This window comes from Oryctolagus cuniculus, chromosome 3 (assembly GCF_051225735.1).
Source record: "Oryctolagus cuniculus isolate XC-2025 breed Fujian yellow rabbit chromosome 3, ASM5122573v1, whole genome shotgun sequence".
NCBI lineage: Eukaryota > Metazoa > Chordata > Mammalia > Lagomorpha > Leporidae > Oryctolagus > Oryctolagus cuniculus.
Window position 1 is genome coordinate 151,646,089 of NC_142869.1, and position 16,654 is coordinate 151,662,742.

Genomic DNA, 16,654 nt, shown 5'->3' on the forward strand with positions numbered 1-16,654 from the left:
TAAATTTTAACACTTAAGAATAACTGTGTATTAATTACAGAATTAAACCAGTCATATTAAGTAGAACAGACAAAAAAACTACTAAGAGGGATAATGTATTAAGTTGTTCATTAACAGTCAGGGCTATGCTGATCAAGTCACCGTTTCTCATAGTGTCCATTTCACTTCAACAGGTTTCCTTTTTGGCGTTCAGTCAGTTGTCACCGATCAGGGAGAACATATGGTATTTGTCCCTTTGGGACTGGCTTATTTCACTCAGCATGATGTGTTCCAGATTCCTCCATTTTGTTGCAAATGACTGGATTTCATTGTTTCTTACTGCGGTATAGTATTCTAAAGAGTACATATCCCATAATTTCTTTATCCAGTCTACCATTGATGGGCATTTAGGTTGGTTCCAGGTCTTAGCTATTGTGAATTGAGCTGCAATAAACATTAGGATGCAGACCGCTTTTTTGTTTGGCAATTTAAATTCCTTTGGGTAAATTCCAAGGAGTGGGATGGCTGGGTTGTATGGTAGGGTTATCTTCAGGTTTCTGAGGAATCTCCAGACTGACTTCCATAGTGGCTTGACCAGTTTGCATTCCCACCAACAGTGGGTTAGTGTCCCTTTTTCCCCACATCCTCGCCAGCATCTGTTGTTGGTAGATTTCTGCATGTGAGCCATTCTAACCGGGGTGAGGTGAAACCTTATTGTGGTTTTGATTTGCATTTCCGTTATTGCTAATGACCTTGAACATTTTTTCATGTGCCTGTTGGCCATTTGGATTTCCTCTTTTGAAAAATGTCTATTGAGGTCCTTGGCCCATCTCTTAATTGGGTTGTTGGTTTTGTTTTTGTGGAGTTTCTTGATCTCTTTGTAGATTCTGGTTATTAACCCTTTATCTGTTGCATAGTTTGCAAATATTTTTTCCCATTCTGTCGGTTGTCTCTTCACTCTCCTGACTGTTTCTTTTGCAGTACAGAAACTTCTCAATTTGATGCAATCCCAATGGTTGATTTTGGCTTTGACTGCCTGTGCCTCCCGGGTCTTTTCCAGAAATTCTTTGCCTGTGCCAATATCTTGCAGGGTCTCTCCAATGTTCTCTAATAACTTGATGGTGTCGGGTTGTAGATTTAGGTCTTTAATCCATGTTGAGTGGATTTTTGTGTAAGGTGTAAGGTAGGGGTCTTGCTTCATGATTCTGCACGTGGAAATCCAATTTTCCCAGCACCATTTATTGAATAGACTGTCTTTGCTCCAGGAATTAGTTTCGGATCCTTGATCAAATATAAGTTGGCTGTAGATGTTTGGGTTGATTTCTGGTGTTTCAATTCTGTTCCATTGGTCTATCCATCTGTTTCTGTACCAGTACCATGCTGTTTTGATTACAACTTCCCTGTAGTATGTCCTGAAATCTGGTATTGTGATGCCTCCGGCTTTGTTTTTGTTGTACAAGATTGCTTTAGCTATTCGAGGTTTCTTGTGCCTCCATATAAATTTCAGCACCATTTTTTCCAGATCTGAGAAGAAGGTCTTCGGGTATCTCTTGACTTTTAATTCATTTTTTTTTTCTCATTTATCTAATTAGGGACACACAAACTCTTAGGGATTTGTTTGCCATGTCAAATAGAGTGAAACTGGTTTAACTTTACATGTCAGGCTCTCTGAAATGAATCTCTATATTAAGCCACTGCAGGCTCCTTAAGAAAAACAGAGGCCTAGATACAAAGAAGCTATATACAAACTTGACAACGTAAGTGAGAAAAACGTAGAAGCTGGGCTCAGTGCTTCTCTCTGCACAACAGGCCAACAATTCCTCAAACACCAATCACGTCTATCATAGGAAACACAGAAAAACTCCTCATATTGAAGTGACCCTCACAAGGCATTTTAGATCTTCAAAACCTTAAGGAGAAATTTAGGTGTAAGTATTAATAATTTTGAACCACTGAGTCAAGTTAGTAAGAATAAAAGTCAGTAACAACCTAATGTGCACCTAATGAATATTGGCATTAATGAATATTGGCATTTAGTTGTTTTCCATGCATTGTTTTATTTTATCTTCTTTGACTCACTATGAATTAGGTACTATCACTATTCCAATTTCACAGCCTTACAGTGACTCAAGCATCCAAGGTCAGCCCATCAGTAAGGGACTGGACCTCGCTGTCTGGTCTCGAAGCCACTAAACTTCTTCACCTCTCTTTATTTGTCCAGGACACAGGAGCCTGGTCTACTAGTCCATCAAGGCTCACACTGGACCTCACAAAGTGGCAATGCAGATATCAGAAAAGATTGTCCTGTCAGGGACCAATAAGAAAACAGAGCCACATCCGCATGCCTTAAGGGCTGGCTGAAAAGCCCACGAGAGTATTACAGGCATGGAAAGCCAAAACACTCTGGCAAAAAACAAACAATCAAACAAACAAAACACCTAAATGAAAGATCTCCACGAGTGAGATACCAGTGAAAAGAACAGGTCATCAAAGAAGGAGGTACCTTTCTCTGAAGGGAGGAAAGAACTTCTACTTTGACTACGACCTTGTCTAAATATGATCAGAGTCGGTGAACTCAAAAGGCTTCCATAGCCTTGGTGACTCATGAAAAGAGCCTAGGGTAATTACTGATGCCATAAATAAGAGTGTCAATTTATTAAGTCAACAACAGGAGTCACTGTGCACTTACTCCTCATGTAGGATCCCTGTCCTTAATGTGCTGTACATTGTGATTTAATGCTATAACTAGTACTCAAACAGTATTTTTCACTTTGTGCTTCTATGTGGGTGCAAACTGTTCAAATCTTTACTTAATATATGCTAAACTGATCTTCTGTATATAAAGAGAATTGAAAATAAATCTTGATGTGAATGGAAGGGGGGAGGGAGAGGGAAAGGGGAGGGTTGCGGGTGGGAGGGAAGTTATGGGGGGAGGGGGAGCCATTGTAATCCATAAGCTGTACTTTGGAAATTTATATTCATTAAATAAAAGTTAAAAAAAAAAAAAGAAAGAAAACAGAGCCACAAATCTCACATGTTATAGTCTCCACTTATCTGAAGTTTTGCTTGCCATGGTTTCAGTTACCCATGGTCAACGGTGCTCCAAAAATATTAAATGGAAGATTCTAGAAAAAATAACTCATAAGTTTCAAATAATTTTCATTATAGTATATTATAATATTTATTATTATTCCTATTCATTTCTTTCTATGACTAATTTATAAATTAAATTTTATTAAGAACATAAACACATAATATATATATATAGGGTTTGATATAATCAGCAGTTTCAAGCATCCCCTGGGGGGTATCTTGAAATTCATGGGCCTCAGATAAGGGGAGAGTGCTGTTCTTGAGAAAATGAGTCATGCAGGCTTTGCCAGTATTGCAGGCAACTGTTTCAGGATACATGAATTTTGTTTCACAAAATTCTCTGGGCTCTAAACTGTGTATATATTACAGTTAAGTTGATCTCTTAGTTTTAATTTATGGGTATATTTTATTTAGAATCACAATTGTTTTTATAATACAGCAATAACAAAACTGTCACTCTGAATAAACAGGAATATATGTTTATGTTATACAGTAACTTGTTCCAAGGAGTTGCTAAAACTGTAAACCAGGTCTTCCAGAAGGCAGAGGCAAGAGGAAAGCAAGCTTCTATCTCATCCTGCAGTGCAGACAAAGATATCAAAATGGGCAACTGCCTGCCAGGAGTATTATAAACTGTAATTGGAGAAGGAGACTAAATAAGGAATCAAAGTACCATGCCAATACTTAAAAGAAAACATTTTTGTTTTTAATATATTTTAAGACTGTCAGAGAAAAAAAACTGAATTAATATCAGTGGTCAATTTTTATATACTTCTTTCAATTTCACAAAGCCTTTCCAATTTGCAGAGTTTTAGATTAGAATGTTTTTCTTCCTAAATTTAAAATAATAATCAAATGGCAAAATGTAGAAACAACAGAATGCTATATGTAAAATATCACTCAAATATTGTATTACTAGAAATATAAAAGCCTAAGTAATTACTGGTACAAATACGTTCTTTTATATTCTGGGTAGCAGAAAAAATTTCAAGTTATAAAGAAATTCTGGGGGCAAGTATCTGGCCTAGTGATTAAAACATCCAAGCCCCATATTTGAGTGGCTGGGTTCAATTCCTGAACTAGCCCCTGACTCCAGCTTCCTGCTAATGTAGATCCTGAAAGGTGGCAGTAAGGGCTCAAGATAGTGGGTTCCTGCCACCCATGTGGGAGACGTGGATTGAGTTTGTGGCTCCTGGCTGCTGCCCATCCCAGCCTTCAACATGCAAACATTTGGGAAGTAAGCTAGTACAGGATAGCATCTCTCTCTCCCTCTCTCTCTCACTCTCTGTCTTGCCTATGTGTGTGTCTTATCTATCTGCAGCTATATATGTATCTCATACATTTTTTAAAAGGAGTTTCTGTTGCAAAATGATGGGCTGAGCACATTTGTTTATCCTCCTTCCTTCTCTAGATCTTATTAAAAGTAAAAAAAAAAAAAAAAAAAGAAGGCATGAAACCACAAAAGCAAAAAGATCCTGAGATGGACCATCAGCAAATAAGAGTTTTCAATGAATTTGCAGGAGGCAGAAGCAGAACGAAGTATGGTAACAAATGAAATCAGCCAGGAAAAAAAAAAAGTCATAGCCCAGATTGTGTTCACTTTCAAATTTTAAAATCACCCTAAATATAAATCAGGAAGGTGCTAATTATGGGTACAGAACAAAATGCAAATGTTTTTAAGCTTGACATGCATAATTGAAAGTATAATTATCTAATTTTGGAGATGGTAATAATGAAGACAGATGAGAGGAAAGGAATGGGCACTGATGTCCTTTTATGAACTGAGCAGTCTAGAGGTCCTGTCTGTAATCGCAGAAAACACAAAAAACCAATGGAGTCACCAAACGGGGAGGGTGAGGGTGGGGTGGAAAGGGTGTGGAGCAGCCAACTCAGCTAAATTGTCATCTATTATACCAGAAAGCCAATAAATAAGCCCAAGTAGAGAACTAAGACATAGCAGCATAGTTTGGATGGCAAAGAGGTATCTGAAGTTACCTGCTCCAGAAGTTTAAGATAGGGGCTGCCACTGTGGCTTAATGGGAAACGCCACCACCTGGGGTGCCGGCATCCCATGTGGGCAATGATTCAAGTCCCAGCTGCTCCGCTTCTGATCCAGCTCCCTGCTAAGGGCTGGGGAAGCAGAAGAAGATGGCCCAAACGTGTGGGCCCCTGCACCCACATGGGAGACCCAAAAGAAGCTTCTGGCTCCTGGCTTTGGATTGGCCCAGCTCTGGCCGTTGCTGCCATCTGGGGAATGAACCAGCAGATGGAAGATCTCTCTGTGTCTCTCCCTCCGCCCCTCCCCCCACCCCACTCAACTCTACCTTTCAAATAAATAAAAAGAAAAAAAATAGAAGTATAAGGTAGAAACACTTAAAAGGCAACAAACCCGTTGCCTCTGGGAAACAGCATTGGATGTAGAAAAAGTTGAAATAAGAACTGAGGCTTTTAATTACAAACTCTCTCTCATTTTATTTTCTGTTACGTTTACAAGAATTTTAAGGGCACGTAAGAAAAAAATCAGATCTCAACTACCTCTATAGGTGCAGCACATCAAAGTAAGTTTGTGTGCAAGGTGAAAAAGTAAGGGAAATGTGTCGAAACTTCAGAAGCTTCAGAACCCAGGGAGACTGGAGAAGCAGCTCCGGTGCTGGGCTGTTATGACACTGTGGTGTCTGTTTCCATGCTGGCCGATGAAGCCTGGCAGTTGGTCAACGGTTATCCTGCTAAAAGGTCTGGAGTGAAAGAACGGATTGTGGTAGTCATAAAAGAGCTGCTGACAAGACCAGAGTGAGGCTCCACAGGCAGTTCTATTTCACAGTCTTCCCTTCTTTGGGCAACACAGATGACGGCCGTGAGCTTGCACCTGGCCTTGAAAGTCTCTTCCTTCATGCCTCCAGGTGAAGGAAGGCCTAGCACTCTCTACAGCACAGGATCGCTCTGGACATTCTATGATGATATACGCAGCAGTATTCTTTAGACATGTTTAGCAACTAGAGTCACAGAAATATCTTGATTAGGGCCAGTGCCATGGCATAGTAGGTTAAGCCTCTGCCAGGAGCACTGGCATCCCGTATGGGTGCTGGTTCAAGTCCTGACTGCTCCACTTCCAATCCAGCTCCCTGATACTGGCCTGGGAAAACAATACAAGATGGTGCAAGTGCTTGGGCCCCTGAACCCACATAGGAGGCCTAGAAGAAGTTCTTGGTTCCTGACTTCAGATCAGTCCATCTCCAGCTGTTGCAGACATTTGGGGAGTGAACCAGCAGATGGAAGACTTGTCTGTTTGTCTCTCCTTCTCTCTGTATGTAACTCTGCCTCTCAAATAAATAAATAAATCTTAAAAAAAAATAAATATCTTGATTGACCAGAACATGTCAGCTTCGTAAGATAGCATCAACTAATTTAAAAGAAAATGGTTTTCATAGGTCCAAAAAGTTAGAAAAATCGCAGTGATTTGTAGAGTTAGATGGCTAGTTATTGCCAATTTGAATTGATCTTGAAAATACACACATGAACAGAAAACAAAACTCTGCCTTGTTCAAGATCTAGATCTTGAGTAGCACTTTGGGCCCAAGAAATTGAATTGTAGCCCATACTAGGAAGGCACTCACTGTTATTAAAGAATACATAGTAAATGTTATCAGGTAAAAATGCAAATGGTATAAATTGGAATACACAGTTCTCCTAAACAGAGAGCTCAGATGTCCAAAGCCCAGGTCTGAGAGAGCAGAGGCTACGAACCCCACTGTACCCATCCCTTTCCTTGCTCTCTTTTTCTCTCACATCACTTTTCATTTTCTAACTTGGTGTATGGCTTATTGATTGTGTCTCCTGAAACCTTTGCATCTCTTATGTTATGTAACATAGACATCTAAAACAATGGATGTACCATAAAGGACCTAAATAAATAATTATTTCAGGGTGGGTGAGGCAGACAAGTGTTTACATTTCCTAGGCAATGTGAAACTTGCCTGATATTGTTCAGTTAATAAGCATATCTGAAAATTCAGATGTCAAAGCAAAATGTCCCAAATACAACAGTTTTTTCTAAATTGACTAAATCTTGTAGTATCATCCTCATGCCTCACAAAAGCCTATCTAATTTGCATGCATTTACCCCTGATTAATGTGCCTGAATAACACGTTCTAAAATTTCATTTCTCAGGCTTTAACAACTGAATGTATCAAAGAGGATTTTGGTGTAGGCAGAAAAAGAGTTTAGCACAAATCTAGTATAGTGACATGCCTCAACAACATTTGCATATTTAGTTTTTGCACCATAATATAAATTGCTTATTTTGGGAATTGTTACAGTTGTTTCATGATCTAACTTTCTGTTCATCCAAGTTTCCACAAGGGATGGAAATAATAAACAACTTGGTATTAGTCATTTGTGATCTGTGCTCATAAACCACATGTGAGGCTCATGCATCTGTTATGGTTCTGCTTTTGTGATGCCTTCCTTATACCCAGGATTAAAGTAAAAAGCAAATGAAGACTTAAAATATGTTGGCCATGTGCAAAACAGATCTTAGATTGTTAATTAATAGATTTCTCCACACGCATGAATAAAGCCTCGTTTAATTTACTTCAAGCTGTTATTATTAGACAAAATAAAAAGTGTGGAAAAACAAAATATTTCTCTCATCAGAATCAAGCCAGTGCTAGCAAATAACAAAATACAGTAACACACCAAAATCAAATTCCTGAGATCTAAGCTGATAGAAAGGCCAAAAGACGTATTGACTTTATTGGCAAAACATGAGCATTACTTTCATAAAACCTCAGTAAAAACAACTTAAATGCTAACCAATACTAAAGTCTAAGTAATACACATTTCAGAAATGTGTTATAATACCATATTTGCATTTCTCATAATGATATATACTTGATTCATGAGATTCTGGATTTGGGGAACCTGGAGGCACTCAATTACCTTCCAGAGGTTCCAAAGCTGGTCCTCTATTATGTTCATGTTCATTACAGCTCCGTGTCTGTATTCATACTTTCACTCTTGGCATTGAAACTGATTCACATTCATTAAGTTCTGTCTTTGAGCCAGAGTCTCCATGAAACATTATTGATTAAATGCAAAAGTGTTCTTGTCTCAAAAACATCAAACTTTTGTGGGGAAAGACATAGAAAAAAATTAACTGCAAAACAAAGCAGTCTGAATGCTAAAGGAGCTTGCAAACACTAAATAATGAATTGTTTGCAACTTGAAAACCAAGGAGAGAGAGCAGTAATGAAGAGATGTTTGAGCTAACCCAATTGTTTGGTTTCCATCACTCACATTTCATCAATTGTAACTTAATTCTCTATATGAGTATGATTAACGCAAATTTTCCACTAGGGTCATGGGACTTTTTTGACTAATGCAAACTAAAACAGATTTATAGCCAAAGAAATGTGAATACCTCCACAATTTTTTTTTAATTGATTATGTAAGGACGGGGCACACAGTAGCGGAGTCAGATAGTTCCCACCGTCTCACTTGTGTTATGGCTGGGGACGAGTTGCCCGGGGATACTACACAGGAGCTAGCACAGTTTCCCAATTTGCTAATTTGTGTGGAATTTGGTTTCCAAACCTATTTTGGACACTTCTTTAATAAGCAACAGATCTTGAAAAATTTGGAACTGTAGTAAGAGATCATGTTTTACTCTAAAGACAAAAAAAAAAAGGACATTAAATAATTTCAAGCAGAGAAGCAAATTTGCTTCTCAGAAGGTTAATTCAGTGGCAATATGCGGGGCAGATTAGAAAGTGAAGAAGGATTCTATGATTTAGGGAGAAAACAGCAAGCATCAGAAGGCAATGACGGATGGCAATGAGAAAAGATGAGATAAAGCTGAGAGGTTTTGTTTTTTGTTTTTTGTTTGTTTGTTTGTTTTTGACAGACAGAGTTAGACAGTGAGAGAGACAGAGAGAAAGGTATTCCTTCCGTTGGTTCACCCCCAAAATGGCCGCTACAGCCGGAACTACACCGATCTGAAGCCAGGAGCCAGGTGCTTCCTCCTGGTCTCCCATGCGAGTGCAGGGGCCCAAGCAGGGGCCCATTTTCCGCTGCCTTCCCGGGCCACAGCAGAGAGCTGGATTGGAAGAGGAGCAACTGGGACTAGATTCTGGAGGCCCATATGGGATGCTGGCGCTGCAGGTGGAGGGTTGACGAAGTGAACCATGGCGCCAGTCTAAAGCTGAGATTTTTAATATATCAAATTGGCAGGTTTGATCATGGATCAAAAATAGGGAATGACAGAGAGGGAATACCATATTTTCTGACTGGGGTTACCAACAGCAGATAGAAAACATTGGAGGAAGAAGTGATAGACTTTGGGGAAAGGGGAGACATTGAAGTTATTTGTGTCACAACCCAAGAGAAAACATCCTGTAGCAAAGATGAAAGTTATTATGTACAATATGACTAGAGAAATCCTGCATCAAGGAGACAGGGAACTGAGGGTAAAGTCTTTGTTTGTAATGTAAACTTAGAGCAAAATACATTGATAGAGATTATGAATTTTGTGCAACTGGCAGTAAAGAAAGACAAAACCAACAGGGAAGCAACATCCAGCATTGCACATGAGAACCTAGAATTCACAGAAGCAGCTATAAATTGAAACAGAAAATCAAAGAACAGAGTACAGAGCAGCACATGGATATGACGGCTAAAACAGAGGATGCTGCAGGAAACAAACTGCGCAGCATCAGTCTCAAAATCCACAGAATGACAGCGCTCACGGATACAGGAATAAGGATTTTCAACAAATATTAGCCAATCGAGCCCAACAAAATACAATAAAAATATTACATTATGATCAAATGGGGTTTATGCTAGGAATGCAAGATTCAAAATTCAAAGATCAATTAATATAATTAGTCATACTAAAAGAATTAAAAAATCTTGATTGATTTAACAGGTGAAGAAAAACTATTTGACAAAAATTAAGCATCTTTTATGACTAAACAATTTCTAGTAAACTAGGAATAGAAAGGAATATCCTAAATTTAACAAGGGGAGTCTAAGAGAAGCCCACAGCTGCCATTAAATGTAATGGTGAGATACTGAACACTTTCCCTTGAGATTCAGAGTAAGGCAAAGGCATTCATGCTAACCACTCCTATTAACATAGTGCTGAAAGTATCCTAAGTACTATAAGGCAAGAAAAACAGCAAAAAAGGTATACATATTGTAAAGAGAAAATATAACTGTTGCTATTTGCAGATATCGTGCATACATAGGATGTCCTAAGGAATCAATAAAAAAACTACCAGGAGTAAAAAGTATATCAAGGTCTCTGAAATCACATACATACACACACACATCCAGATATAATATTCAAAACAAATCATTGGAAAATCATTTTTAAATTATGTGTAATAGCGTCAAAAAAATACAACAGAGGTGGGAATTTGGTCTAGTCATTAAGACACTGGTGAAGATGCTTACTCCCCATATCAAATCACCTAGTGTAATATCCCGCTCCAGTTCCTGGCTCCAGCTTCTGGGTAATGCAGACCCTAGGAGACAGTCCCTAGGATATCACATATGACCCAAAAATCCCGAGTCAAAATCCTACCAACTGACCCATCCCTCTTATCCTCTTTTTCATCAATAAAAATAATCATTTATAGATATCTTAAAGTGAACCCAACTCTCTTAATTTCAAGAAAGGTCTTACTATGTATCCCAGCCCACGATAATTCTTTTCAGCCACTAATTTCCTAAACCCAGAGGGAAAGAATCCAAATGCCTAGATTAAGCAAGGCTATCTTCCCAATGGACATTTGAAAAAAGACCCTGGTACCTTCCCAAAATTGTCCATTTTCCTAAAACTTGAAAATCTATGAGATGACATATACGTGAATATAGTCTCTATATATGAAAACTGAAGAGAACGGTAAATGTTTCAACAGAATGTCATTGTTCAGTGAGTCATCATTTCATTTCAACTGCTTAACGGGAATAGAAGTCATGTTCAATTATTATACGACCCTATCATCCCACTCAAACTCAAAATAAGTTTAAGAAAATAACATGTATAGGCATAAATGCTATGTGGCAATGTGTGTGTGTGTGTGTGTGTGTGCGTGTGTGTAGTTGCTCACTATTTGGCCCAACTTGCAAAAATGAGTGAGAGGATGAGATTCATTGCATTTCATTTCCTTCTGGATCTGTGTGTCATCACTGGCTTAGAGTTAACCCATTTTTACCCAATAGATGCGTCTCAGATCTTTCTCGTGTCCTTAAACCTATTTGCTACCTCTATTTTTCCAGCATCTCTCCCTTTTTAGTCTATAACAATCAGAAAAGCCAGGCTTTACTTATTCTTTTCTACTTCTACTTTTTAATTTATTTATTTTCATGTTATTTGAAAGGCAGAAAGAGAGAAGAGAGATCTTCCATCTTATGGTTCATTGCTAAATGCCTGCAACAGTCAGAGCTGGGCAGGTCTGAATTTAGGAGTCTGGCATCCAGGTCTCCACTTGAGTATCTGGGACCAAAAAACTTGAATCTGCCTCCAAAAATGCACATTAACAGGAAGCTGCATTGGAAGCAAAGTAGCTAGGACTTAAACCAAGCACTCTGATATGGGATGCTGGTCTCCCAAGCGGTACCTTAATCGCTGTACTATACACCTGTCCCCCTGCTCTTCTATTTTGGCTGGTTATGATAGCATTTTCAAAAAAGAAATAAAAATACTATTAGCCTTTAAACTTATTTCAGTAGAAGAATCCTTCTCCTTATTAGCAATTCCATGTGTTACAAGGTGTTATCACTCACAAGGTCCCCAGAGAAAATAAAATTAAACTGAAGATTTTAACTGAAAAGAAGTGATTTATTGCTACATTCTTCAAATGTGACAACTACATTCTATATCTTGTAGCTAAAAGTTGAAAGCTTATTACAACCCATGGCAAGGAAAAACATTTCAGCAAGTTACTGAATTTTTGGTTTGTTTATTTATACTTCTATTTTAGAGGTAAAATTTTATTATTTCTTTTAAGAAATCCTAATATCAGCCGGCATCGTAGCTCACTAGGCTAATCCTCCGCCTGTAGCGCCGGTACCCTGGGTTCTAGTCCTGGTTGGGGCGCCAGATTCTGTCCCGGTTGCTCCTCTTCCAGGCCAGCTCTCTGCTGTGGCCCGGGAGGGCAGTGGAGGATGGCCCAAGTGCTTAGGCCCTGCACCTGCATGGAGACCAGGAGGTGGCACCTGGCTCTTGGCTTTGGATCAGCACAGCACTCCGGCCGCAGCGGCCATTTGGGGGGTGAACCAACGGAAGGAAGACCTTTCTCTCTCTCTCTCTCACTGTCTAACTCTGCCTGTCCAAAAAAAAAAAAAAAAAAAAAGAATGTGCTAGCTAGGCTTATTCCTTGATGTTAGAAAATACAAATTTAAAATTTAAGTATATTTGGTGACGTGTAAAAATGTATTCATTTATTAAGGAACAGTAAGGTCCTAATGAACGCTTATGTGATGGGGATTGTATGCCTTTATCTATTTGTCAAAATCCATAGAATTTATAATACAAAGAGTGAAATTTCATGTAGACTCTGGATTTTAGCTAACAATAAGATATTTTTTAAGCTTTATTTTATTTATTTAAAAGGTAGTGTGACAGAGAAAGAAGGGGAGTGAGAGACAATCTTCCATCCTCTGGTTCACTCCCCAGATGGCCACAATGGTCAGAGCTAGGCCAGTGAGAAGCCAAGAACTAGGGGCCAGGAACTCATCCTGGTCTCCCAAATAGGTAGCAGATGCCCAAGCACTTGGATGACCTTCTGCTGCTTTGCCAAGAGCATTAGCAGGGAGCTAGATCAGAAGTGGAACAGCTGGCATCCAGCATCACAAGTGGGTGGCTTAACTTGCTGCGCCACAATGCCAAACCAATGATAAGGTCTTGATATTGGCTTATCAGCTGTAACAAGGGCACCATATTAATGTGAGCTGTTGATAATAAGGGAAACTAGGACGTGGGGGTTATAGGGGAACTCTGTAGTTTCCACTCATTTTTCTATGAATCTAAAACTGATATGTTAAAAGTTTATCATTTGAAATTTTAACAAGTATTAACATTGTTTTTTTAAAAAAAAACTTTCAAAATTGAGATGTAAAATACCAAAAAGTATGTCTTTGCTGAAGATTCCTGGGGGTTCCGAGAAGTGGAGTTTGCATAACCTCTTACACAGCACAATTCCCTAGAGTCCTCTCTGAACAGATGCCCCCTCTCAGGTTGTGCTCCTCACAGCAGCAGCCTCTCTTTCCTTCTATTTCTAGCCAACCCTACAGGGCCTCTCTGAGTTTGCTCCTTGTGCTTACTCTCCGGACTTAGCATCTTCGTCCTTTATCTTAACCATGGCAACCAAGACATGGAAGGTGACATGACAAAGGGACCTCTTGGCAAGGCAGAGGAGCGTCGGGAGAGAACGAGGCATCTGGAAAGGTTGACACATCCATCTTCACAGTCACCACCTTGCCACCTGTTGAGGAATGAGGAAAATGAAGACGTCTTCAGCGTGGCAGTTACATGGCTGGATGTGGGATTCACTTGGGAAATACAGGATAGGAAATGGGTTCCTGGGGGAAGATGAGGAATTTGACCAGTATTCAGTCAAAGAGCAGTGTGTCCTTTAACACAGGGAAGGTTAAATTGCCCGCTGTACAGAGGAATCGATTCGTCACAAGTATGTGGAACAAGGCTGTGGGTAGTACTGTGCTGACACAAGAATCTCGGATCCCGACTATCAGCGCTAACATGAGTGCTGAAAGAGTGTAGACAGTAGCTGAAGAAAGCATTTACTGAATTTCTTTACATGCTTCTCTGCTGTCTCTGAGTTTTCTGAATGAAAACAATGCACAATGCAGATTGGAAATGCAAGTAAGCAGCATATTTTGGTTAGATTAGCAAAAGCACATTATCTAAAGCTTTCATTGACCTGTGCTTATGGATTTGAAGGTTTTTTTCCCTACATTAAAAAAGAAAAACTAAACAGAAACATTGGAGTATGGAACAGTTGTATCCTTCCTTCTTTTGCTTCCAACTTTCCTTCCTTCCTCTCTTTAATAAATATTATAACACAAAATAAATAAAACATGTGCTCTCTCATCCACAGGAGATGAGACATGCCTGTATAACTCCAAGAAATCCTAAGTTAATGTGTATATAAAGGACATCTAAAGGAGAAAAAAAACATAACATATACATGTGCTAATTAAGGTCTTTGTATTGTAAAAATAAGTTGTTAAAAACAATTTTGTGTCTTACTGGAAAGATTCTTTTTTATCAAAGTATTGACTAAGGAACAGAACTTGATAGGCATATCAATTTTACAATTCAAACAGGGACATACAAACTTAATAGAGCAATGCATACAATCAGCTCTCCTGGAATTCAGGTGAAACTAACAAATAATTCTGGTTTATTTATTTATTTTTTTGACAGGCAGAGTTAGACAGTGAGAGAGAGACAGAGAGAAAGGTCTTCCTTTTCTGTTGGTTCACCCCCAAATGGCTGCTACAGCTGGTGTGTTGTGGCCGGCGCGTCACGCCAATCCGAAACGAGGAGCCAGGTGCTTCCTCCTGGTCCCCCATGCAGGTGCAGGGCCCAAGCACTTGGGCCATCCTCCACTGCCTTCCTGGGCCACAGCAGAGAGCTGGACTGGAAGAGGAGCAACCAGGACAGAATCGGGCGCCCTGACCGGGACTAGAACCGGGGGTGCCGGTGCCACAGGCAGAGGATTAGCCTAGTGAGCCACGGCACCGGCCTAATTCAGGTTTATTATAGATACATTCTTTGTCATGAAACAATGAATTTACTTATTGTATTATTTTATATATAGTTTATGACATAGCTGCCTATAAAACCCTAAATCAAAAATTGACCCAATATATTACATAATAAATATTAGGGGTATAGGAGACACTAACTTTGGGTTAAATATACTTTATTGGAGTAGATGAATTCCAAGAAAGTACTGAAAGAAGAGAATGAATATAAAAGTTTAGTTGAAATGATTCAGGTGAATATGTTTCCTGATACATATTAATACATTTTCCTGTGACACTTAAATAAGGCACATAAGAAACTGAAACACGCTGAGATACTCTAACATCATGACAACTTTTCTTCACCATCTCTATTTGCTGAGAAGCAGAAGGTCCATTTAGATGAGGGAGTCATGGGAACAAAGGCACAGAGATGGGAACAGAGAAGACAAGGATGGCAAAGGCAAGGAGCCCCATCTGGGGAGATGGAAGGACTGAATAGACAATAATGACAAGAGGCAGGGAAGAGAGGTTACGTTTGAAATTCAGTATCCATTAGGCCGGCGCCGCGGCTCAATAGGCTAATCCTCCACCTAGCGGCGCCGGCACAACCGGTTCTAGTCCCGGTCGGGGCAATGGATTCTGTCCCGGTTGCCCCTCTTCCAGGCCAGCTCTCTGCTAAGGCCCAGGAGTGCAGTGGAGGATGGCCCAAGTGCTTGGGCCCTGCACCCGCATGGGAGACCAGGAGAACCTGGCTCCTGGCTTCAGATCAGTGTGGTGCGCTGGCTGTGGCGGCCATTGGAGGGTGAACCAATGGCAAAGGAAGACCTTTCTCTCTGTCTCTCTCTCTCTCTCACTGTCCACTCTGCCTGTCAAAAAAAAAAAAAAAAAAAAAAAAAAAAGAAAGAAAGAAAGAAATTCAGTATCCATTAAAGGAAAAACTTTCAGTTTAAAAACCTGTGCTGGGGTGCATAGAGTAAGCCTCCGCCAGTGGTGCCAGCATCCTCTTCCCCTCCAGCTCTCTAGCCTGGGAAAGCAATGGAAGATGGCCCAAGTGGTTGGGCCCATGCACCTGCATGGGAGACCTGGAAAAAGCTCCTGGCTCCTGGCTTCGGATTGGCTCAGCTCTGGCCATTGCAGCCATTTTGGGAGTGAACCAACAGATGGAAGACCTTCATCTCTGTCTCTCCCTCTCTCTAACTTTAAAAGGCTCTGCCTCTCACAAGTTTTGTGATTTGGGACATTCAGTTCACTCCCCTGGCCTGAGATATTGGGCAAAGTAATTCCTAGCTATTTGAAATTCTAGGAGTCTTTTACTTAATTATTCCATTATATCTTACTTAGGTTCACATAGTGTTTTAATTTCCAGAATAATTGTTTTAGTTGGAGGGATTGCCATAGACACTTAAGTTAAAGCAGCCTGCTCATTATAAGATGAGCAACAATGACGATAGCAGACTCATTCAAGAACACTTTCACTCCAAATAGAGAACAAGTTGCAATAGGCTACACAAGATCAAGTATACAACTTAGGCAACAGACACGACTACTTTCTTTTCATAAGGATATATTTTTGTACTCTGTTTCTTGCTGTGAACAGGCCTAAAGGAGGCCTGGCTAAGCCTACCACAGGACTGACACTAAAACTATTCAGTTCATCAGCCAAATTGCAGTAAACCATTTTCCTTTTTGTCTTATTGATGATGAATCTATGAACTTTACTAAAGTACAACTTTCAAATATAAAATATACCCACTTTAAGTGTATATTTCAATAAGTTTTGGTAAATGTATATAATGTGTAACCACA